Genomic DNA, 25,080 nt, shown 5'->3' with positions numbered 1-25,080 from the left:
TGCAGGACCAAGTGTTTAGATAAGTAACCTCCTTAGCCCTCAGGTCTGCACTTGTTAGGGAGAGGATATGTTTACCTAGGTAGGCAAGGAGGCCAGCACAGACCTGCCTGTCGCTCCTTTACTCACTACAATGACATCCTGCCTGAAGGAATGGACAACTCCCCCATCTACTCATGTGCAATTCAAGAGAAATGATTACTACCCTTTTTCCTCAATGAAAAAGCACTGCATGTGTTTGTGAAATCTTCATCGCTGCTTTGCTGTAATCAGCTAACAATGGAAATTAATGATCAGCCACATCTAGTGAGAAGCCCAGCTGGGAATGAATCATGTCTAACAGATTTTCTACACAAAGGCAGACTCTGCGTGTGCTCACATAGCTCTGAGTGGGATGTGTGTGAAGGTGGGTGGATGAAGGAGTGTAGACATGTATCTGTGTGTGTGTGTGTGTGTGTGTGGGAGGGTATTTGTATTTGTAGGAGTGCGTGTGTGTGTATGAGGGTGGAGGCGTTGAGTTGGGTCTGGCACAGCATACCTAAAATACAGATATCAAGCAGTCACTGCCAAAGTTCTGAAGCTCAATTAGTCATCTGAACAATTATTGATCGAGAGTTTTAACAGTTTTTAAGGTATCTATGAAGGTTTGAAGTGTTTTCATGGGCAGGAAATCCTCTTTAAAGGTGATACCTGGGCTGTGGGAACCTGTGGTGGGCAGCATTTCATCTAATTTGCCCTTATGTTGATAAAATTATAAAATGACAACCCACAAAGCTTCTCACCTTCTCACAAAACACAGGCTTTCATTCTCAGTTACACTAACGCAGGACATGTAGGGGAAGTTAAAGTAAAACTTCACAGACTAATCCAGATTTAAGATAAAACATGGTCATGGGAATCTGACTCTACAAAAGTAGGTTTGAACAGGCTTCTTGAGGTATTTGTCGGAGCACTCCCCTCCAGTCTCCACCTGCCTAACCAGTCACCGCATTACACACCTTTCACACACGCACACACACACACACCAAAGTGTTTGGTTTTGCTACTGTAGGTTAATTCTTTTAACCCAGACCTTCTCTGACTGCAACCTGCTCAGTGCTGACTCGACCCTTCACCTGCCTAATTCAAGGCTAGTGGTATTCTAAGAGCTGCTGCACTGGTGTAATCAGACTCTGTAATTACTGAGGTGACTGTTGTTTTCCTGACAAAGGATGTCTGCCTGTCTGGTACTATTTCTACCCTGAGGTTAGCAGCTCCAGGAAGGCTGTGAGCACTAGACATAATAGAGCCAGAAAACAGACACTCCCAGACACCACAAGGGACCTGCTGGCTAAATATGACACTGACCTCACAGGAGAGCAGCCGCACGGGCTTTACTCACTACCACATCATAGACATAGCATGGCCACGGAGTCATAACACCCTCCATGCACGTCCTACTGCCTTGCAGGTCCCACAGCGCCTGGATCGGACATCCATCCCTCCCTTTCTCTCACACTGGAAGGAGAGGGAGACTTCCTCTGAGGAGTTTGCTTTGGCTGAGTCCCCTGTGGGAACTGAGTCTTGAGTGGGAGGGGGGTGGGTCAGGAGAGGGGGACCACAGAGGAAGCACTGAGCTGAAGGAATGTATACTTGAAGGCCAAGTACAGCCTACTCTTTCAGACTCCATTCAAGCATTGCCCTTTTCAACTCGCTATTGTATGATATTTCTTTGAGGCGCTGTAATGAGTGAGCAGTTCAAAGCAAACCTGTGGGCTAAACAGGGTCTAATAGCAGATGGGCAAGAGGAGACATGCTTTATTTTTTAATTAGTGCTCCATAATACCATGGTAATACAAGCATAAGCCCGGGCTATTTTCACGAGGGCATGGCTGATAGTCACACACACAGTACATTATAAACATATCAATATCTGTTCGAAGAACACAGTGTTTGACCAGCCCGAATGACAATTTATTGATATGTTGCTAACTGGAGCCTGGTTTACTCAACAATTTTACTTCAACATAGAGCTAATCAACAATATTTTTTATTGAGTGCCGGTGCAATAAGTCAGTGACTAAACAACGGCTGTCATTTGTTATCAAGGAGGTTAATGGTTAATTGGTGAGGAGTTCAGAAACAGCAAAGCACAGAAAATGCAGATTAAAAGCTCAGTTTAGCCAAATATTACAAATAACAGAAACTACAGGAGAAAGTTGCTGCTGGGAGATGGGGGAGAGAAGCAGGCTGATTAGAAGTATGGTAAAGGCATTGCCCTTATTCTTTAACTGAAGTTTTAGCTTTTTTCTGGCTGTTGCTGTTATAAATAACCAACACACTGCTGAGATGCTTCAGTTAAAAAGCAACACAGGCAAGCAAGCAAAATAACTTGCAAATAAAACAGTTTAGCCAGATTACCTAAACTGCCTATTCATAGACAATAATCCTTCTAAAAAAATGTGAGAAAAGTCGAGTAGTTTTGAGTGAAACAAGGATCTGTGAACATATGAGGAATGTTTAATAGCTGGCAGCTCTGTCGGCTTTTAAAAACCTTATTTATCACGCTGGCTTGGGAGACTGGGCTCATTAACTGCATCCTTATTGGTAGCATTCACAATGATACCAGAAAACTACAAGACAATTTTAAATAAACCAAAATTAATCTAACTTTAAGGAGAATTAATTGGAAATGTCTGTCTGAGAGAACATGTCTGTACGGGAAACAAGAGGCTAGAGCTAATAGCTATTTAGCTTAACTTAGCATAAAGATTGTAAACCAGGGTAAATGCTATCCTTTTCCTTTAGCTTTTATGCTAGACTATAAGATAAATGTCTGCTAAATGGCCTGTAGTCCATCTTATATTAATTGTACAGACAATGACTATAAACTGGCAATATCACCCCACTTTGTGCAATCTTGCCAAATTTTTCATGTTCTTCACAAGCACACTGACAGAAAGGCTAAAATGTAAGACTCTAGCATCTGTTGCGGAAAGACAGAAAAAACACAAATGAAATTAGCAAGAAACAAAACATGGTGCAGCACTCGTCTGGTGAGACAAAAATAGTTCCCCCAGATGAAGTTCCACGGGCAATGGTCATACAATACCAGCGTACGCTGCATGATAGCACAGCATTAAGAAAAGTGCACAGCAACAAGACACAACAGTTTCAGATTACGGCCTCCTTTCCCCTCCTAAACCCCTGAATGTAATCCCCAGGTCGACATGTGCTTAGTGGGGCGCTGTCTCACTCAAGGGCACACCAACTGGCATGGCTCGCTCGGGTAACAGCCTTAGTTGGAAGTGAGAGAATACTAGTTTTAGTAATGTGATCCCTGTAGCTCGGTGTGGATGGTCACAGGGATGCCTTGAGCTCTCCATTCAATCAACGTAAATCGTATGACAGTCCCTTGATTTATATAAAGCCCTGAGGTCACCTCGTACACTAACAGCTGGGGGGAAATTATCTGTATCTGCTCAGAATATCCATGAAACTTTATTTCTGTTCCAAACACACAGCTTCCATTTTCCCTCTCTAAATCTTAGCTTAATTTATCAATTTACCCTGTCTCCAGTGTGTCCAGTTTCAGGATATTTTGTTTATTTAGTGAACTGAGCCTTGGAAGTATGGTCACAAGAAAACAGCCACAGGATTTGGCATAAGGCCGGCATTACAGAAAAGCTTATTGGATTGTCCTAATTGTCTTTCGGATTGAGACTTGACGAGGACTGAGGTGGATGCAGGACAAGCTGCTCTTCCTAAAGGTAGAAAATCTCATCAGATCCACACAGCTCAACGCATATAGCTTCAATGCAGAGGAACAGAACATCCAAGGAGTGCTGGGAAATTGCACCATTCATAAAATTAACTATATATATAAATATGTATGTGTGTGTATGTATTTTTTATCTTGTAACTTCTGTTCTAAAAAAAAAAAAACAAGACAGAGACTGCAAAACTGCAAGCTCACACCTTCAAAATAATAGTCCATAAGCCAATAAGTGATGTCAAGCTTCTATGAAGAGTCCGTGGCCCTAAATGAGGTATACAGGTATGGGGTGTCACACATGTTACAGATGGCAAACTTGTGATTTGAATGTAAACTGACTTGGCCTCAAAGCTGCAATGCAATGGGCAAAGAGCACAGATGTATTGGCCACTTAAAGGCAGCAAAAACAAGCTGCAAACAAAATATTCACATATAACAGTAGTAGTTTGTACACAGAGCCACATTAGCATTCATCTTAAGCCCGGTTTCTGTTTACTAGACAAACCAATGAAACAAATTAATTTATCCTTTTAGCAATTTTTTTTAGCCCCCTTGTTTTATGTGGAAATGATCATTTGGTTAACAAGACAACCCTGGTTCTCTGAAAGCTCAATTAGGTATCTTAACATTGGAAGCGTTTGAATCAGTGAAACTTCTGTTTCTGGGAAATAAATTCTATGTTTAGTGAGAAATAATCTGTCACAACTTCTCAATTTAGGAATCTTATGAAATGATAATACCCCAACGTACAAAATGGTGGCAACCGTTTCACATCTTGTATCCAGAATAAACGTAATGGTGCAAGTGTGGATGGAGATTTTGATTTTTTTTTCGTACTGTAGAGCTACTTTTCCATTCAATTCACTTCATTCACTGCCATTGTGCGTCACATCCAAATCTGGATTAAAACTAATAAAACACACTAATCTTTTGCTGACAAGTTGAATTTCTAGTGTCCTCATCGTGAACAGAAACCTGCAACTGCCTGTGTGTGTAGTGAAAAAAAATCATCTTACTGGTGAGAGCAAACAAAAAGAAAGATTACTGTATTACTGCATGTGGAGAAATGAATTCCACTTCAGGTCCAAACATGGCAACCATAACAGGGACATGCCTGTCTGCCTTTTCAACAGTGTGTTGACAGTTGCATCCAAATCACTCTCTCCCTCAGACGATAACCTCACAGTAACACCCGACTAAAAGACATGACTGAACACTACGATTGTGAGTCAAACATTATCTTATATATCTATATATATATATATATATATATATGTATGTATTTATAGGTGCAAAAGTGCTGCACTGCTGGCACACTCAATGCAACATACACACACATGCACGCACGCACGCACAATGCCTTTATGCTTCTATTAACATTTAGCACACTTATAATGTAGGAGCAGCTGCAGAGCTGACCAGGAAGCCTGAGGGGATGAAGGTTAACGAGAAAGACAGAAACAGAAAATACGCACTCCACCTTTATAGATTTTAATTTAGTCGTCACGATGGACCCACTGAAGTTCTAGTCAATACACACATTCAAAGAGGAGCCCAAACAAAAGGAAAATTTGTGAGAAAATCGGATCGCTAAGCAAACTCCACTTTGTTTCTGGTTGACTTGGATACAAAGACATAATTGCTTTAGGCTTTTCTGTTGTTCCCACCCTTCTTCTCTTTGGTTGCAGCTTTCAGTGATTACAGTAAAAGCTCTGACCTGGCGGTTTAACGCAATACAGCGACAGCACCTCAGATGGTCTGTAATATGGTGAATTAAGTAAATGCCAAGAAAAAAGCCTTTTTTTTTACAAAAACTGACTGAAACGTTTACCAATCAGGTATTTGTTAAGGATATTTCCAATACCTGAAATGTAGAAATTCTTCATGCATTTTATATTTCCCCTGTTAGTTAAAACTATACAGTGTTTTGTAATGTCATAACACCGTGCAGAAGTGTTGCTTGTTTCCTGACTTACATATGTGTGTACATGCCCTCATCGAACTTGATCTCGGTTGTGCAGCTGTGCCAACACCACCACCACCAAGTTTAATCCTTTTAGCGTTACATTTCCCCTCATCTGATTCCCTGTCTGTGAGTCATCCCCCCCCTCCCCGAAACTGATCTAAAACCTTAATTTCACTTGATGATGGTTCAAGTGAACATTTTCATTGCTTAATAATCTATTATTTAAGAATAAATAGCACTTCTATGGTAGCTGTCAGCCACAGGGTAAACAGTGCAGCAGTAGATCAATAACTTTGATTCTGGACATCAGCAGGAGCATATTTTTTCCAGACATAAACTAACAAGGAAGGGATTTCTAGACCTAAAAAAAAATGACACCGGCTCAGTTTGAATGGCTGAGGCTTGTCTTATAAAGTATTTCCAGGAATAAATAGATAGATAAGTAAAAGTCTATTTGAAATAAATGGGTCTACTTCATGACAATAAAAAAAAGGTGATTTTGTATGTGTTGAAACTTTGTCTTATCCTGTTGCAGCACTTTGCTGCAACTTCATTTCAACAAAGGTTTTAGTCTTTTGCAAGAGTAACAAATTGAGCGTCATAGAATATAGAAGAAAAAAAATCTGTCTATTAATAGACTTCTTTTTAAGAGGCTTTCCACTAATTTAGTATTGCACAAAGCAACAGAGACGGTCTTTCAGTTAATCAAAGAAAATGCATCTTCCATATGATTCAATAATAACCCCCCTCTCAGTGGAAAGGTCCTGAACTTTTAAACTTCATGCCCGCTGTCAGATATATAAATCTCATGGTAACGTTTTTCAGAGCTACGAAGACACACAAAGGTTTTGGTCAACCTCAACTTTAAAGCAGACACATTATGCCCTTTTCTCACAAGCTGACGCAATTTCCCAAAGGCCTGATAAAATGTTTTAGACATGCTTTGGTCAAAATAAAACAAAAAGACAACACCTCCTTTTTCTTCCGTTCATTTACGCTTCTATTCAAGTGGATCATGTCTGAGGTGTGTTCAGCTCAACCCTGGTTCAGAGTCTGCCTCTTTTGAGATCTGTAGTTCTTAATAACCCTTTGAGCACCTTATTAAAGTATGAGAGAGAGCATACTGTAGATAGCATGTAGATAGAAAGATAAATAGAGAGTTCAGACCACACATCAAAGTGAATACTTGGCAAGCAGTTTTATTTTCAAATACCTCCTCTGCAGTTCAACCATGGACAGCTGGTAGACCACTGATCCCAATTTTAGGCACAATCTCATCACATGTCATGTGCTTAACTGGCCCGAGTGGTTAAAACACAGTGGCTGGTTAATAACTCAAACAAAAACTCTCGTCATAATTCCTCCATAATGCCTCCTTCCTTAATTAAACTCTGGACCTTTCTGTTGCTCCATTCCTTTATGTTTATACATGTTTTAAGCAACGTACATTAAGAGCTGTTTCTTTTATGGCCAACATTTCACTGAAGATTGTTTTCGAATCACTACTATCAGTGCTGTACCAATGGTCCATTCATTGACAAATGGAAAATCGGAATTTCCAACTTCCGACTGGTAAATCATTCAAAAACGCCGTTTACACGTCAGATTTCCTTGTCAGAAAACAAAGCTTTTAATAAAGACCTGTTGGTGCATCATTTGCTCATTTACTGCTTAATTGAAGTGAAGTATATTACTAAAAATGAGATTTGATGTTAATGCTACAAAGAAAAGGGGTTTTGACTTCCCATGTTAAAAGTAAAGTATGGAACTAGAGGGATACAGAAGGAATACGCTGGATTACTTTGTAAAGTGGCGTAAAGTTACCCTGCAAATCTGAACGTCTCAATAAATTACACATATTTAGGTGTAAAGGGCCCAAAACAAGATGCCAGGGTTGTGTTTTTTGAAGAGTTTTTGAGTTGGTAGTGACTTCAGATATCCAAAACCTATGCTCTCAAGCACATAGAAAGAGATTTTTACATAATATTTCCCCTTTAAGTGTTCAATCACTAAATCGTCTACGCAGGAAAACCCTTCTAACATCAGAAAATTACAGGAAAATAGCTATTTGTGTATAAATGCAGCATAAATGAGTAAAAACTAAGTAATGAAAGAGGTAAGTGAAAATCACTTGTTTCTAACGAATGTAAAAAAACAGCAACTTTGTCTATTCCAAAAGAGTACAATGTCTTAACAAATTACTGCCTCAACAGAAAAACTGATTTTGCCAGACTGTAAACTTGGTTTGCCACTGGTAAGCGCATCCCTGCCGTATGCAGGGAATCATGCATGGCGTTCTTGCCGTAACCAAGCTCTCCCCCGCAACAAGACAGCATGTCCAGTGTCTGACTGGCTGAGTTTTAATCCTGCAGATTAATACTAATGCCACGGCAAAGAAGGCAGATTGACGATTAAAATGTCACTGGATAACCTCCCTGCAACCCAAACATTAACAGCTCCAAATACACAGACAGTTATATCACTCATGGTACCTGGTACTGATCGACTCCTCTGCTCCTCCCCAACAGAGAGGCAGAGACTGAGAGGAAGTTGTGGAGGAAGAGGAGGAGGAGGAGGAAGAGGCCTGGTTGACTGACAGAGAGCAACTGAACATCTCCTTAATGACCTGTACTGAAAACTCAAATAATGATTACATGAGAAGAAAAAATGTAATACAATTAAGCTTGTGAAATATGTGTAGCATACAAAAATCAAAAGTGCTTTGAGTTAAGTTCCATTAATCCAATGTATCTGGCCTTTAGTGTGATGTCTTTCCATAGTTTTATCAACCTGGAATAGGACTCTACACATCATCATAAGGTTGTCAGTGATGGACTTATTTGACCTACTTTGCCAAACTATCAATCCAAAAGCAAAGTACATCCAGTTTACTGTGGCAAAAAAGACAGGAGAGCAAGTTAAAGCTGGAGGAGTAAAAACTTGAACAGTTTTGTCTGAAAATGATGACTAACAGATTATTAATATATTTTCTGGCTGCTCTAACTGTCCATAGCCTTCTATGGACAGTTTCAGTAGTAATAGTGCTTTTATTCAAGAATATTTTAGCTAAAGATTAGGAAGAAGACCAAACCACCAGTCGGAGGCTAAGAATTTATTTATTTATTTTTTACACAGTCTGACAGAAAAAAAATTTGTGCTGATGACAATAACTTAATTTTTTTGTGCCATTCAGCACAATCAAAGTGATTAATAGTAAGTAAGGTATTTGAAATGGATGTGGGGTGTGACTCTGCAGCCGGTCATCCAGGAAAGATGCATTTCGATGTGATATGCTATTAAAGAGTCAGTTTCAATGCAAGCTGTGACAGTTTCATAACCTTAATTTCTAACCTCCTTTCTAATTCCTGACCTCAACCATCCGGTTTTAATATCTAACCTCAGCTGAGTAGCTTGTGTTGTACGAAAAGGGAAAATAATGAGTGAGTACACACCCAATCAATGCAAAAACAGAGTGAAGTCACTTGAAGGCACCATTGATCTGAATGGAGTTTGATCTTGACTCTCCCACTTGGCAGTTGGTTGTGTAACGCCACCCTCAAACTCCTCCGACACACAGATGCAGACGTTTTCACCTCTCAAATGAGACGAAACAGTCATTATGGGGCTGTTTCCCAAAAGTTCTATGAAATGGTGTTCCTCTATTGAGTTATTTTCCTACTGTAGCATGAGAAAACAGGGAAAATCGCTTCTGTGGACTTGAATTAATAATGTACGTGACTATTTCCGTGAGACTGGGTTGAATGATAAAATATTGGCCAAACCCTGCCAAACCCAGAGCATTATCCCTGACTCTAAAGGCGTTCAATGTGTTTTCTACCTACCTGAATAGAACACCATTACATCGTGTGCCAGACAGAAGACTTCTAATCCATTTAAAAGGTAGTAACCCTTTGTTCCACATCAACACAGTTGGGGTTATCTTGCTTTTTTTGGGTCGTGATCATTCAGCAGGGGGGTCCATAATACTCTGTTCACCCAGCAGGAGGTGCGCCGTAAAATAAATGGAGTGTGTTTAGAGAAGAAGTAAATGTGACACAAATTCTTTTTTTAAAATTCAGATTTGTTTCAAAACAAGACACTTTGCCTCCTTCATTAAACCTACTTTTGTCTTTTTCGATGATCAGAAACAGGTTTCCAGGAGATTACTCAGCAATGTCTCATCCTTTAGCTCAAGGCAACCAGTTACCAGGTAACTTCTTGAGGTAATTGCTCCCTTCTCAGCAGCCTTATGTTGTTGTTTTTTTGCCACCAGCTATGGTTTTACAAGTTACTAAATTGGCTATTCTCATATCACTTTGTTGACTTCTTCCCTTTTCTTTACTGGTGCTGGGTGGTCAGTGAATTATTCTATATGGTAATTCAAAAGCCCCCAGAGACCGAGGTGCAGCTGCCATATGAACATTAAAGAAAAAAGATTATGATTTGACTAAAAATGCAGCCTCTCATAACATCAACCCAGCATGTTAAAGGATACTGATAAAGGGTACTGCTGCAATCATCTTCCTGCTTTGGTATACAGTATCCATACGTTACATCTTAAATGAAAACATTTTTTTGACTTCTTTGTTGAGAAATGATTCAACAATCTGAGATACCATAACCGTCAGCAAGGTCACACACGGCCATAAATCACAAGCGGCCACATAAACCGAGGTCCGGGCCTTTCTCAAAATGTTTCAGCAGTACACCGGTCAGCTGAGCTGCCTTCACCGTAACCTGAGCCACATGACCACATGCCCCCTGCCCGGCCAGCAGAGACAAGGGCAGGTGGCAGGTTTATTTGGAAAGATGAAAATGGGATGAATAACAGAGGTTAAGAGGTGTGAGGGGATGGGAAAGGAGGGCATAGGGGTCTGTGGGGGGTGGGGGAGTTTGCGGGAGGAGGACATAAAAGCTGTGTAGAGGGCGAGGTGAAGTTAGGGTCACTGCTCACTCAGGGTCCCATGTGATGTCATTTCACCAACACAGTACACATCCTGAGAAACTGCTTGGGAGCTAATTGGTTGAACTGAGGTAATAAATCTTGGTGAAATTTATAGATACCATTCTGGTCATTCTGCTGAAAAGCTGCCCTTTTGGTCACCAGGTTAGAAAACCTAATCTCTACTCCAACGTTGCTCCGATCACCATTGAAACAACAAAGTTAGCTTTGAACTTCAAATTTAGCCTGTAAGCTCGAAGACTGGGATCAATAAGTTTCCCAGCCACGGCACCACCCACTTAACCATCACACGTTCAGGTATTTTTCTAAAGCAAGAAAGATCACAGTTTAAAATGTGCTGATGGGCCAATTCAGACGACGGAGCAGCGTATAGAATTGAAATGAAGAAAATAAATCTTGAGACAGAAAAATACAGGGCTTTGATTCCTCTGAAAAGATTAATAGCTCCAGGGGGAAAAAAAATTAAAAAGGCCAGTGGGTTTTAAAAGTATTCAACCAATTGACTGTTAATCCATTGAAAGCAACACTTATGGCCACTTCTGCTCTCTCTGGCATAAAAACAAAAATTTTAGAAAAATGTACGATAGCCTCACAGTGTGACTTTGTGTTTCTGCTAATATTTGACAGAGTTCAAGTAGCATTTCACTTGTTTCCACTTGTTCAAAGAATTGTCTGTAAGGGAAATAGGGGGTAAAACACCCACAACATCCGCTCCTATGATCGCACATTCCATGCTTAAACACCAGTCTTGTTTCCCTCCTCCATTCATAGGAAAACATATCTGCTTACAGATGTAATTAGGTGAGAGGGCTTGAGCCTCACGGCTTCCATAAAATGAATATGAGCGCTCTAAAATGGAGGGCTGAAAAGGGTGGGTGGTGGACCACAGCACCTCGTGAATTCTGCAATTTGCCGTCTGTTTCTTCGCTCTGAAAAATTCTTGGAAATGTCTTTTCCTGGATGATTTTATTGCACAAGAGCCTGTGTTTTTCTCCATGGCAACCACATAACAGCAGAGCCCAACTAAGCTCTGACTCAACAAACAGAACTCCACAAAATACCCATTTCAGAGCCAGGGTTCCCCCCCCCCTCTTCGCTCAGCTTTCCTGCAAACCCTGCCTGAGACTGCTTTTAAACAGAGGTGGAGTGAGCCCACTGACTACAAATGGAGGCGCATGCTGTGATTTCTCAGGGCATGTATGTGACATGCAACAGAAGATATGTGAGAGGCTTGCAGGCTCCTGATGAGCCTCGGGTGTTGCATGGGTTTGAGCTTGTTGTGGAGCCTGAGCCATAGCAAGTTCAGTACAGTAGGGCAGGGAGCAGCTGGGTGCTGTTAACCTGCAGGAGCCCCGCTTAAAGCAACAGCAGGTTCACAGCAAATACACCGGACAGAGCATTACATAAAAGTCTGTCTCTTTCACGGTGAGCTGAGCTAGGAGGACGCAGGCGCTCTGTGGCCCTGATGTTGCTGCTAAAGGCAGGCAGGCTGGGGATTAGTGTTGCAGGCAAGCACGGACCCGAATGCAGGGCATGATGTATGTAACTGTGTAATCTCTATGGCCTTTTCCCAGACAGCAAATCTCCAAGACATTAGCACCAGCAGCACTGCAAAGGTCCAGCAGAAATTCAACAAATGACTATCTCACAAACTCCCAGGAAGCTGTCAGACAGGTTTTCTTCCATGCTTCCCTTTTTTAAAAAATGCATTCTTTAAAGATATACGTTATTTGAAGGAGACCAAGGGAGTCGTTGTCCCTCCGCCACATGTCCTTGAATCATACTTTTCCCTTAGCCAACAAGGAGAGGATTTATTTTGCGGCCTTCTCATTGGTGAACTGTCAACCTTCTTGTCTCGACTAGTTAAAGCCAGTCCTAAGAAAACAAGACACGTCTTCTAAATTGTAACTCAAGACAACGGCGGGCTCGGCCGCAGTTTCAGCTGCTGTCGAGCAGCTGTGAGGGTGCTAGCATGTATGGTTGCTCTCAGTCTTACAAGGCGTTCAGAGGCCTCACTCCTGCAAAACGGAAAAATCAAACAAAATGATCCTGTATTTGTTGCATATACGGTCATTGCAAAGGGGCATGGGAGGCTGCCAACGTTTCTCTTTGCCTGTGCTGTACTCCCTGTCTACCTTGTAGTGAACACAGAGGAGTAAGCCACAGGGAGGGGAGGCCCTACACAGGAACTCAATAATAACTTTCAGCAGTCTAGCCAGGAGGCTGGAAGCCCAGACTGCGGCTGTTCCCTCGTGTCCTCATTCCTCCCTCCGCATAGCCCCACGCTCCTCCCTTCACCCCCCCTCCTCCTGCTGGCCTGTGTCTGCTCCACAGGACTGATGCATTCTGCAGACAGGCCAGCGCTCTTAAAGAGACACAGGCCACATTTTTATCCCCTGAATCACTGCAGTGGATGAACCCACTAAAGCAGGAGTCCCTCATTTCCAGCCCCTTGATCAAGGACCAGGGCTTCATTTCATTCCTTTTCTTAATGATCAAGACGCAAACATGACGCATAATGTGAGCGAATAAATGAACCAAAGTATGTGAAGAGGCTCTCTGCTTAGACTGAAGCTGGATTCTTTCATTGCGACTCACTTTGAAGGTGCCTTTGATGCTTTCTGTAAATTTTAACAAGTGCAACCAATGTTCTTGGCAGTGAAAGTATAGTCTATATCATTGTCATTATAATTTCCGGAGAGCCTTGAATAAGTCTATTAATAAGGACTTTGGAATGACAGTGATACTGCTGACAGTGCTGTCATATAAATCGCCACTATTGTTGCACTAGATTACAATGTGGTTGCATGGAAACCAAAGCAACGAAAAACTATTATTATCAGTGTTTAAGCCGAGGACTAATTACTGATAATAATAGTTGCAATGATAAAAGCGATTTTCAACCTGAAACCAGCATAAACTGCAACAAAAACAATAATAATGATTACGTCAGGAGTTTATGTGTTTCATTCAGCCCATAATTAGAAGTCAAAATACTGTCCACGTGTTAAATGTTGCTTATAAATCCCCGACTTAATAAAAGGAGTAAGCAGAACCAGAATTTAACTAGTTATGGTCTCTTTTCAGTGCCAAAAAGTGAAAATTCCTGCCTTATATTTTTTCCTCCTATTCTATGTCTTGAACAAAGCATAAACAGAGCTACGACTGAACCATACCACAGCAAGGAAATGATTAAAATTTTAATAGAGTGGAGTGACACAGAAACCTACAAGGGGGTTCCTGCCAAATACACTTTTATTCTCTTGCTGTCAGCACTTCTTTTCTTCATTTAAGATTGTGCGAAGCGACAGAGGGTCTGAGAACCAAACCCCACTCTGGCAAGAGAAAGAGGTCAATATAACTAATTTAGATAGATATACTTTATCACCCCCCTTTGGGAAATTTCAGTTGGTTTCCATGAAGCTTGGCCCATCAGAGCATATCTGCACAGAAAACAGAGGACATGATCAAAAATAAATGCTTAGGCTGAGGAATCGATCACTCTGTGGCTTCGTCCTCCAGCACGACCTCAGTAACCTCGGCTGGTACGGACACAAAGGAGTTCTGAACCCGATAACAGCTCAGCGCTGCCTAACTAGTCTGCCTGATGGAGCACTCCACAACACTGGCCACTCCTCATCATTTTGTTATAGATAAAACAACCCTTTGGTGTGTTTTTATTGATTTATTTTATTTTTTTTAAAACCAGCCGTGGGTGAGACTAACTATACATCACAAGGGAAGATATGAGAGATGTAGCAACAAGAGAGAATGGAATATCGATGGAATACAGCGACTTGAGAAAGTCAAAGTAGCAGGTATCTAGTTAAACTAATCTTGACTTTGAGGCAGATACAATTGAGTCAACAACTAATTAGGTGAAGGACATTGCTGACTGACATATGAGGCAAACACTTTTGGGGTTGGAAAAATTCAAGGTCGCCATAGCTACCAGAGCTGGAAGAGTGACAATCAATTGTCATAAACAAAGCCATGAGTGACAAGTGAATCAAAAAGTGCATAAAAACAAGGATTATCATTCATATTACCATCTACAAATCTTCACTACAGGCATGCAAGATGCAAATCCTCCATTTTCAGAGACTGGGTTGTGAGCCTGGAGGTTTTTCTTTTCTCAAATCTAAGGGAATCCACAGCCTCGAACTAATGACTGTAACAAACACGCTGTTTTTCATTTTGTCATTTCACACAAAAATCATGTGCACATACAGTGACATGGAAGTTTCACAAGGTTAACGCGCAGACTGCCTCTATCGTTGAAATATCTCAAAAGGTGCTAAAGGGTTAACACATCAGCTGCAGCATAACAACAAGTGAAATCTCTAAGGGAGGTATTAATGCCAGAGTCAGCAAAGCATTACAGCCCCCTGAAATGATAACCCCATTCTGGAAAACCTATAAGGCTGAGCATCTAGCTGCACATGGAACAGACAGCTCAACTTCAGGCCTTTAAAAACTGGGAAGGAAATCACTATGGGGAACACAGCAGAGACTCAGGAGTGTCTTCATCCCTGAAACCGACATGAGAATTTCACTGGCTTCAAATTCACGTATTGTCATGGCCTAACAATGTTGTTATTCCCACTTAAGTCAGATGTGCAAATAAAATAAGGCCAGCTGACTATACGTCTGCTTTTGGACAAAAGAAGGAGGCCTGGTTCTGCGTTTGAACAAAAAAACTTACTGTTCGTGGTGTGCCGGGCACTTTGTGAGGGTGACGCATACCCAAACAACACCAAGTCACTGAATCACTGGTGTTTACGCAGCCACATAATTCTGCACCATCTGTAGGGCTCAGGTTTGATCTTCTGTGTAACATAACTGACATTCTCGCTGCACTGCAGTCCTCTGAAACATTTGAAAAATACAGCAAGCTCATAAATCAAAACAGATCTGGAGCTCAGAATACATCTTTATGCACAGCAGCGATAAGTACTTCACAGGGACGTCTCTCTTGTGCCCTCGAACTCTGAACCAGCAGTCACCTCCTTCGCCTTACAAGGCAGATGCAAGATGAAAAAAAAAAGGCAATGAACTTCTGACCTGTCATTCAGACAGCAGAGGAAGCTTTGCAGCTTGGGGGCAACCAGAGTCCACCATCCACTCTGTCTCTCCTCCCCTCGGTGTCTCACCCTACCATCTCATAAAGCCCCTGTAAAAACCTCCTGCTCCCCCTTTTATGGCTGCCAGATGGTGGGGAGGCCTGCTTGCCTCTGGACTTGCCTCTCTAGTCTAGTAAAACCAGTTGACCTCAGCAACATAAAAACTGCTATTTATGAAAAGGCTTGGAACAAAACACACAAACATCCTGCCACTGAAACAATCCAACGCCATCTCATCTCCCAAAGAGCCCTTTTACAAGATGAGAGTCCAATATATATGGATGTGTACCCTCACACTGTGGCGGTGGTGAAGTGCAGATGTAAAGACTGCACCCAGGTACATTTTTTTTTTTAAATTCAGTGTGAAGGGGGTTTTATTTGCGTGCCTTGGGTGTGAGCGCAAGACTTTGGCAGCGTCTAAAATTCTCCCTGAGAAACGGAGAAGCAAAACAAACACAGCCGTCTGCATTCAGGTCGAAGCTGAACCGCAGAACCACAGTCTGGCCTGCGGTTCACAACGTTCTGTTCCAGCGCTGACTTCATCTAAAACAAACACTCTCAAGACCCATCCGCCTCAGCCAGAGGGAGAGGAATCTGAAGAAAAAGTTTTGGATTCGAACTCCATTAACAACCCACCACCTCCACTCACACGCTGCCACTTCTCGGACCGATGTTTTCACCAAGAGCTGCGCAAACTCAAATCTCCTCATTCACTTGTCACTTGTGTAGGAGTTGCACTCTTTGACGGCATGCTCGGATTGAATCCAACGTTTGAGAGTGAGCAGAGCTGGGTGGGAAGGCGGGTTAAAGGGCCACAGATCGCCTTGCTATAAAAAAAGCGGTCAAATCAATAGCTTCCTTTTACTGTGAATCAATTAAAGTGATTATCTGGTCTTCCAATAACAACTGTCTTCCCCTTTGCTCACCTCAGATGGCCCTTCTTTCTTCTCACTTTATTTGTTCTGCCAGTTGGAATCTACCATTTATGCCCTGCAATTCAACCTGACCTCTGGGCAACCCCTGGCATGGCTGCCTAAGCCATTAGGTTAGCTGTGTCTGCAGGTTATTAGTGTGATAAAAGTTTACTGTCCATCCAGCCACTCAGCACGGCTGCTGTTTAACGCCTTTGAAGAACAAGTCTGTGGGACATTTCACACAACAGAGTGGCCATGAGGGCTTTTGGTCACTCGCTAATACACCTGAAAGAGAAATATTTCATCAAAGAAGTAACTAAACGAGTGCAAGAAAAGCAGAGCAAAGCAGGAGGATGAATCAAACCAGAGCATCCCCTGTGTGTTGGCTCTGTGGAAATATGTAGACAAGAGGGCTTGGGGTGGGGGGGTTGTCTGTGCTATGTTTTCTCCTGTGCGGCAGAAGCTGTGGGCAGCCAAGCTAACTGCAGCCTCAGCACTTCTCTCCATATTCTCCAGTTTCAAGCCAAGAGAGAACAAAGGCAAAGAACTAAGCTGCTGCAGAGGTAATGAGGACAAAGGCATGCAGCATAGGAGAGTGTGCCCTCAATAACGAGTGCTGCTGCAGTCTATGATGGAGTCCTGTTGGACAGCAGGGATAAAAATCCATGCAGCTGCTCTGCACAGCCACTCAGCCTGACTGTAGTCTGCCCACAGACGGCAGGAACTGAAGCCCACCCCCATCCACACTGCAGCTCAGTCTACCACAAAATGGAAACCACAATGTGAGTGGAATTTGCTTGGAGACACACTGAGATCCATGTAATGTGGCAGTAAAAATCCATTAAAACTGTTAATTCCACTTAGGTTTCTTAGCAGCACATTATCTCAGTGCGGCAAAAATGTTTTTCGCTGTTAACTGCAACTACAACGGTGGCTCCATAACGTTACTGCAAAACAAGGGCTGGGAGGTGGATTGAAAGAACCGCGTGTCTGTGAAATGTAAAAAAGAAAACGTGGGACTTGATGTGAGATGATACTAATGATGAACCGTCAAGACATCAAGGAAAATGTGTCAGAAGGCAGAGCTGAACTTTCACAAATGACATCTCTGAGTATGACAAACAGTGCGAGCTGTGCTGTGAAATATTATGGTGCCACAGGGCATGGAATCGAGGAAATCTGAATGATTACGCTACAGGGAGAATCCCAACTAAATTTCAGGGTGAACCCTTTATCCAGCATGTGCCGAAGACAGGACCCGTCTCCTGAGCTCACCGCTTGGAATCGAGGATGTGCTGAAGACGGAAAAAGCTTGTGATGGGAAGAGTTTTACAGCGAAAAATAAACTTGGAACAAGTGAAGAGCAGCTCCTAAAAGAGTCTTCTGGAGTAGGTATTTTTTAAGCACTTATCGTGCTGTGAGTCCAAACAATAATTGGTTGTTTCTCGGCAGCTTCAAAGTTTTAAAGTTTCAGGAATGACTTGTTTACGTCTGTTCTTGCAGGCTGAACCTCATCTTACAGCAGATCGAAGCCAAACATTGAAACATGTTTAAATCGTTCATATATTAATAAGGATAAGCTATAGTGGGTTTCTTTTTTCTTAGCAATCAGTTAAAAGCTACTTCTTAAAGGTAAATACAGGTTTTCTTACATTGTTAACCCCAAATGTCTTTAGTTTTGAATTTTGGAGGCATTCCACTGAGGCTGTTTTGGCAGCTCTTGGCTGTAAAGCTGTGTCAGTGCCAGCCCCACCCCATTAAGACCGAACCCTGCATATCATGTGTTTCCACTTTACCGACAGGGTGGAAATGACCTCAACGCAGTAAAAGATGACAGGGGTGCTAGCGCTGTTCACCAGATGTGAGCAGAAAAAGGGAGAGAAAAAGGAGGAGGAGGAAGGGGAGAGAAAACCATTCGCCTGAAGAATTTACTGCAAACCCCTGAGGAGCCCTGTGATTGAGGGTTCAAGTAGAGCTCCAGAGGTTCCTGGTGTATCTCAGCGGCACCCAGGGAGCACATACCCTCCAGTTCGAGACAGACACCAAAATGCACCCACACTCAAGCATACACATACAGGTGGTCATGCATGTGCGCACACACTTATGCTCCAATCCCCCCCCCCCCCTCTCACTGCACCTGCTTGCAACACAAAAGCCACTTCCTCCCACTGTGTCCAGCCGAGCCCCTTTATCCCATTTAGCACAGCCTGCACCACAACAAAAAGGCAGAGAAATTAGGGAGTTGCGCTGATGATAGGGCGTCTAATCTCTTTGGAGGGACTCATTATATCAACAGCCTGTACAGTTCAGCATTTGAAAGGGGCGAATTAAATATGGACATACAGTGATGGGCGTCTTTGTCAAGATGAGCACACCAACAATACCCTGTTATTAGCTCAGGAATAATTCATACATTCCATATGGGACGGACGCCACCAACCAGACTACCTTCTCTGCATTTGATTCAAAACAATCGACAGATTCTAGAGCAAGTGCAAATTTAATATGTTCAAAAATATATGCTGTATATGCAGTTAAAAACTGTCCTGTCATCATCTTTCGATTTTTCTTTGCCATCTCTTGAGTAAAATGGGAATAGGTGAGCGGCCATCCAGCCGATCACATCTATTGGCACATAAGAGGGAGGTGATAAGCTTTGATGATAATCTGAAAAGGAGCTTGATGTTTTTTGAGACGATGTGAGCGCTAGCTCTTTTCTTGACATCAGCCACACACTGCTTAAGACACCAGGCTTATAATAGTCCCCTCATTACAGGATAAAGGGTGGGCCTGCTCTATTTCAGGCCATGGCTGTGTATGTCTGCGCTTGTCGACTGGCTGGAAATAGAGCCAGAAGCTTGTCAATGTCACAAGCGCAAGACAGTTGGCACAGCAATGACAGTACGGGCAGTCGCACAACTAGTAGACACCTGCAAAAAGAGAGTGGGGGGTGTGAGGAGATGCCTCTTGCTTGTGAACAACTGAAGCCCATCTTTACGCCTGTCTTTTTAAATATAAACCCTGTTGGACTGATGCTGAATGAAAGGGCAGAAAGTGTGAGCTGGGTGGGGCAGGTGGCTAACTCTTTAGCAGGTTGCATTTGCAAAGACATTCTGCTGCTTAATGCAAGGTCGCAGAGGGAAAAAGGTCCATCTGACCAGATGATGCCGTGGTAAAGAGTGACAAATCCTGGGGTGACCGTAATGCTGAATAAATAACGCTCCCCTCTCACTGCCACAGAGTCCGCTAGGACAGCTGTGCTGAATTCATTTGATACGGTGCCTGCTGACAGTGCTGCATTGCCCCGTCTCTGCAAGAAAGCACGATTAGGTGGTCTAAAGAGCACACGAGGGCTTGCAGCGTTTACGGACAGAATAATTGTTCCCCTACAAGCTCTGACCTCAGCAAAAATAGTATTATGAAGAAATAAAACATATTTGGAGTTGTTGGGCTCGGAGCTCTTAATGCTCTTAGAGCGGATTTTCGAGATGCAGTGTTCAGGTGGCACAATCAGACACACAAGAGATCAGGCATCTGTTACAGCACAGAGCAAAACAGGAGAGAGCCAAAAATGTGGATCCCACTCATTCGTGCATTTAGGGAGCACTTGAAATGAGCCTGGAGGATGGTTATGAGGTTATCCTGACAAACTAGCACTACCTCCACTTCTATCTATCTATCTATCTATCTATCTATCTATCTATCTATCTATCTATCTATCTATCTATCTATCTATCTATCTATCTATCTATCTGAATTCAAGAGATGGATGGTGAGTTTTAATTTGTCCAAAGTGAGACAAGCAGCCCTCACACTCTTGAACAGCACAATGATACATGTGCGGCACACCGTATGTAGGCCAGTTTGAATACAGACTCATACAGCATGTGCTGACTACAGTGGAGGTGGAGATCTAAGTATAATGCAGTGTGAGGGGGAGTGCAGTAGGAGATCTCAGCAGCTGAGAGGAGGAGAGCCTGTGTTTGTGCCTCCGTTCGTGTGTGTCCTACAGGGTCGAGGAGGTGTCAAACTGAGGAGGTGAGTGGTGGCGACGAGGCAGCGGAGGTGTCAGTCAAGAAGGTCTCAGTGATGGAGAGGGGGAGATTTTACGTGGCGCTGGCCTGTGGGAGAAGCGATGCAAAGTTGAGGAGGAGGAGACGGAAAAAGGACAGCAGGGAGGCGAAAGAGGAAGAGGAGGAGGAGGAGAGTTGTGGAGTCACAGTGCAAAGGTTAGAATGAGAGAGGATAGGCAGTGAATTGAGGAGGGTGAGGTCTCTGAACTGTAAGAGGTCTGTGCACTGTGAGGTCTGTGCGTACGCGTGTGTGTGTGTGTGTGTGTGTGTGTGTTCGTTCTGGCGCGCTTCTTTGAGCCCACCAGCCAGAGAGCACGAAGTTCTTATTTAGCACAGGAAGAGCAGCTCTGCTTAGCAACCACAGGCGCCCTCCAATCACAAGCCTACAGAGCAGACTCTGACTGAAGATGAGTCCTTTATGAGAGTGTGTGGAGTCTGAGGAGGCCTCAAAATGTTGTGGTCCAGACCTGCCCACATGCAGAAAGACATAAAAAAAACATATTGGATTTGAACTTTTAAGTCACCGTCACACAAATATATAACTACACTCACACCCATCTGTCTCCTCCGCTTCACCGTCTTCTGAACTCAGCAGAGAATTCAAAGTTAATCTAAACCATCCTAATCCTAAAATAAATTATGCATATCCCAAAGAGCAATAGAGTTGTGTAAATCCCTAAAACATCCATTCTCCTTTCCCCACAGAAACAGCAATGTGCAGCAGCTTGGCACCGCACCGGTTGCAAGTGAACCGATAGCAGCCCCCCGATTGTGATCTGCTAGCCATCAAAACAGGAGGCACAAACAAGATTTGGCCCGAATACTGTCTGAACACTGAGCAGTCTGTTTGGTTTAGCTGCGTGAGCTAATCCTCCTGATAGCTTTGAAGGTGTTTGGTGGGCGGATTGTAGGCGAGAGCAGCATGCCGATTTGTCATATGGCACCAGCAGGACCTACTTCTGCTCTGGCTGGAGCTCCATTAGCACATCTCCAATGTGGTCTAACAGTTCTATGGAGCTGCAGGTCATTAAAGAGGGAAAATCTAAAGGGATAAACATTGCAGTCCTGTTTGCGTGTCTTTTGTCCTCCAAGTCCCATCAGACAAGCACTCTGAATTGGTATGTGCAATTGCATTGTTGGTTTCTCTGTATAATGTACTCTTTGTGGTATATCTAATTCATGCTCTAATTACAAAATTCCAGAGGGAGTGGCTATAAATTGTGAGGATGTTTTGAGTGGGCTCATGAGGGAGGAAGAGAGTCTGGGTCCTTCTGCAAATGACTGTCCAGCGAAGATGACAGTTTTGATGTGCACTGTGGTCTTTGCATTCCAGGAGTTATGTGGGATTATTAGAGTTTAAAGCCCCCTGACTGCAGCAGCTTAGCTCAGCAAGCAGCAGATGCAGACTCCAGGATTTCCTGTCTACGCACCAGATGGGCCTGACTCTTAATCACAGAGCTGGAAATCAGGAGGTGATCGAGGAGGAATTGATGATGATTGTGGAATAACACTAACTCAATACAGGCATCTGTTCTGCCACTAACAGCCCGACCAACTGACTGAATGACTGGCTTGTTGACTGCAGTCACAGCCAGTGCTCATCTCCTCCTTCGTCTCATCAGCACTGATCAACACTAATCATCCTCCTCCCTCACTCATCGAGATATACAAGAAGTCCTTCGCACTTTAGTACTGTGCTGTGTCATCGAGGTTTAGAGAGAAGCAACACCCATGTAAAATGATCAGATAGAAAATCAGGCAATGAAGTGTGTCAAACATTCTTGAAACGCCCTCTCGCTTTAGTTTTAGGGTCTTTTTCGCATCCAATTGGCCTCGCTAACTTGGATTCGTGCATTCATGTGTTTGCAAAATGTGTAAATGCAAAATATAAAGCAGTGCTAAAAGAAAAATCCCTATAGTACTGTGCTTGTTGAAATTTGAGCATTTTGAATACGCTCCTTAAAAATAAGATGAATTTCAGGATATAAAGCAATACAACTGAAGCATTTGTTTGAATGTATTTCCCAGGGATCGTCCCTGGGAAAATTTGTGTAATTTTGCATATTGTCGTCTTTGACACAAATTCCCACTTCAAACAGACTGTTGATTTGATTGTCGTGGCGACGTGCACCGACTCCTCACCTGTACGACGGTGCCGGAGTGAATTAGAATACTGGTTACAGTCTATCACTGAGGCTCAGAACAAACCTCAACACTGCACGTTAAATCAGTTCAAGGTAAACTTAAATTACTTAAAGGCAGCACATCTGGGTGTAAAGGTTAGAACGGACTCCACCGCCCGTGTTTTTAACCTTGCATGACTCTAACGAGAAGATCATTCTCTTTCATTGTTGATATTCGTGGTTTTGCTGTGTCTCTATTCATTCTTATTTTATATGTACTATTTGAGCATATTCACATGTGACCCATGCTGTCTTTATAAGTACACCGGAGTCTTGCTTTCCTCCCTGAACACATAAAACATAAAAACATTTCACAATGTTGGAAGTATCTTTGATTTCCACTTGTTGATGCTTGAAGTACTTTGTGATGTCTATGCTGCTTCATAGAAACGTTTCATTTGTAATACACTTGGTGTTTGTGGCATAATACTTTTACAGAAATAAAGAATCTGAATACTTCTTCAACCATAGTACGTTCATAGGACATTTTAGTAAGAAAGTACTATGAGATAACTTTGTATAGATTCCCTGCTATAATAAAGGCAATGCATTTAAAATATTAGAGCTAATATTGATGAGACAAAGAAGCAAAAATATGGTTTCCATAAGGGACAGCTCTCCAATCGGATCAAACAAAAATATCAAAACTAAATTCTATTATTTGATCAATTCATTGCAATTAATTTGCACGGAAGATTTTTACAAGAGAGTTTGATGATGTAATCAAATAACAGCATTATACTTCTGTTAAAAGTCCATTAATGATGATACTGAACTATTTCCCAGCATCATCACTATTAGACATGCAGACACCACCACAGGCTCCAATCTGTCTTTGAGCAACATAACCAGGAAAGCGGTGACACAGCAGTCTCACAAGCACGGGTTTCCCACCCTCAGAGAGGCTGGAGGTTACAGACCTATCCACACAGCACCCAAAGAAACAAGTCAATCACAAAGAACCACTGCTGCACTTCACAGCCCCTGAAAGCCCGGCCCTCAAACAAAGGAGGCGGCAGGTCTTTAGCACACATTACCCATGAGAGAGCCCCAGCTGACACCCTTTTAACATGGGGTCATCACTGCCAGAATGAAGGCCACAACCCCTGGGAGCTCCCGACACCCCTTTGGCTTGACAAGCCGCCCCTGCTTTGGCCACAACACTCCGGTCAGCAGTCACGGACTGGCTGGCTTGAAGGGGGTTTGGGGCTTTGGTAAATGCTTTCAAAAGAATGATGTTTCCAAGGACAAGTTGGAGAAAGTGAATTGTGCTAAAACTTCAAATCAAAATTTGAGGCACAGGTGGTGAGATTAAAAAATATGCCAATTGTGAATTAAATGTGAATGATAGTTTAATGTAAGTGATGTGGGTGAGTTGGGTTTTAGCTGGCTGGGTCAGACGGGCCCATCAAGGACCAAAGAGATTCCCCATGTCGGCTTTCAGGACTTAGAAGAGGTCAGCAGACAGATGGGAATGGAAATGAGCCGGCAGTGAGCCCATTTTAATCTGCCTCATACAGCTGATCCAGTCATAACACTTGCCTGTTTACATGCAAACACACGTGTACACTCGATATATGCATAAAGGCGCCCACACACGAGCGCAGATGAACGCACAGTAAGCTGATAATGGAGGACGCAGAGAAAAATGAACATTCATTCATTCGCTTTTTACAAAAGCAGGTCGCACCACCCTTTAGCCGTCGATTCACGCTCTGGTTTACTACAGGTTTGAGGCTAATTGCATCGAGTGAGGAGAACAATGGGATGGAAAAAGGCATAAATTGGCCTCACTTGGATGGTTTTAATATCCATTCCATTATGGGGGGTCCACACAGTTCTCCAGAGTCTCCTTTAACTCTCCACTCAGTCAGATGATTGATCGCATTGCCCGCACTTCTTGGGGATTTTGTTTTTACAGTTAATGCTCAGGGGTATTTGACTTTGGCCTCGAAGGTTTGTCTTAAAATTTATTCCAATCCTCTTTTTTGAAGATTTCTATGCTAATTAGAACAGTTCATATTTGAGTTGCTAAATGCAAGGGGTCAGCACAGTGGAGAGAGCCTTTTATATCAAGTCAGACATTCTAAAATCAAAGTACTCACAA

The 25,080-nt window shown here is 42.7% G+C and overlaps 1 protein-coding gene across 2 annotated transcripts in view; it reads right to left on the bottom strand.

Moving 5' to 3' along the window:
• Window positions 1-25,080, bottom strand: part of skib (v-ski avian sarcoma viral oncogene homolog b) — a 33,011-nt gene that overhangs the window by 4,780 nt on the left and 3,151 nt on the right. The window lies entirely within an intron of this gene.

Source organism: Leuresthes tenuis, unplaced genomic scaffold, assembly GCF_036924035.1.
Source record: "Leuresthes tenuis unplaced genomic scaffold, fLeuTen1.0.hap1 SCAF_3, whole genome shotgun sequence".
In the NCBI taxonomy this organism is placed as follows: Eukaryota; Metazoa; Chordata; class Actinopteri; order Atheriniformes; family Atherinopsidae; genus Leuresthes; species Leuresthes tenuis.
The sequence above is the reverse complement of the archived record's forward strand: the minus strand, read 5'-3'. Positions and strand labels throughout refer to the sequence as shown.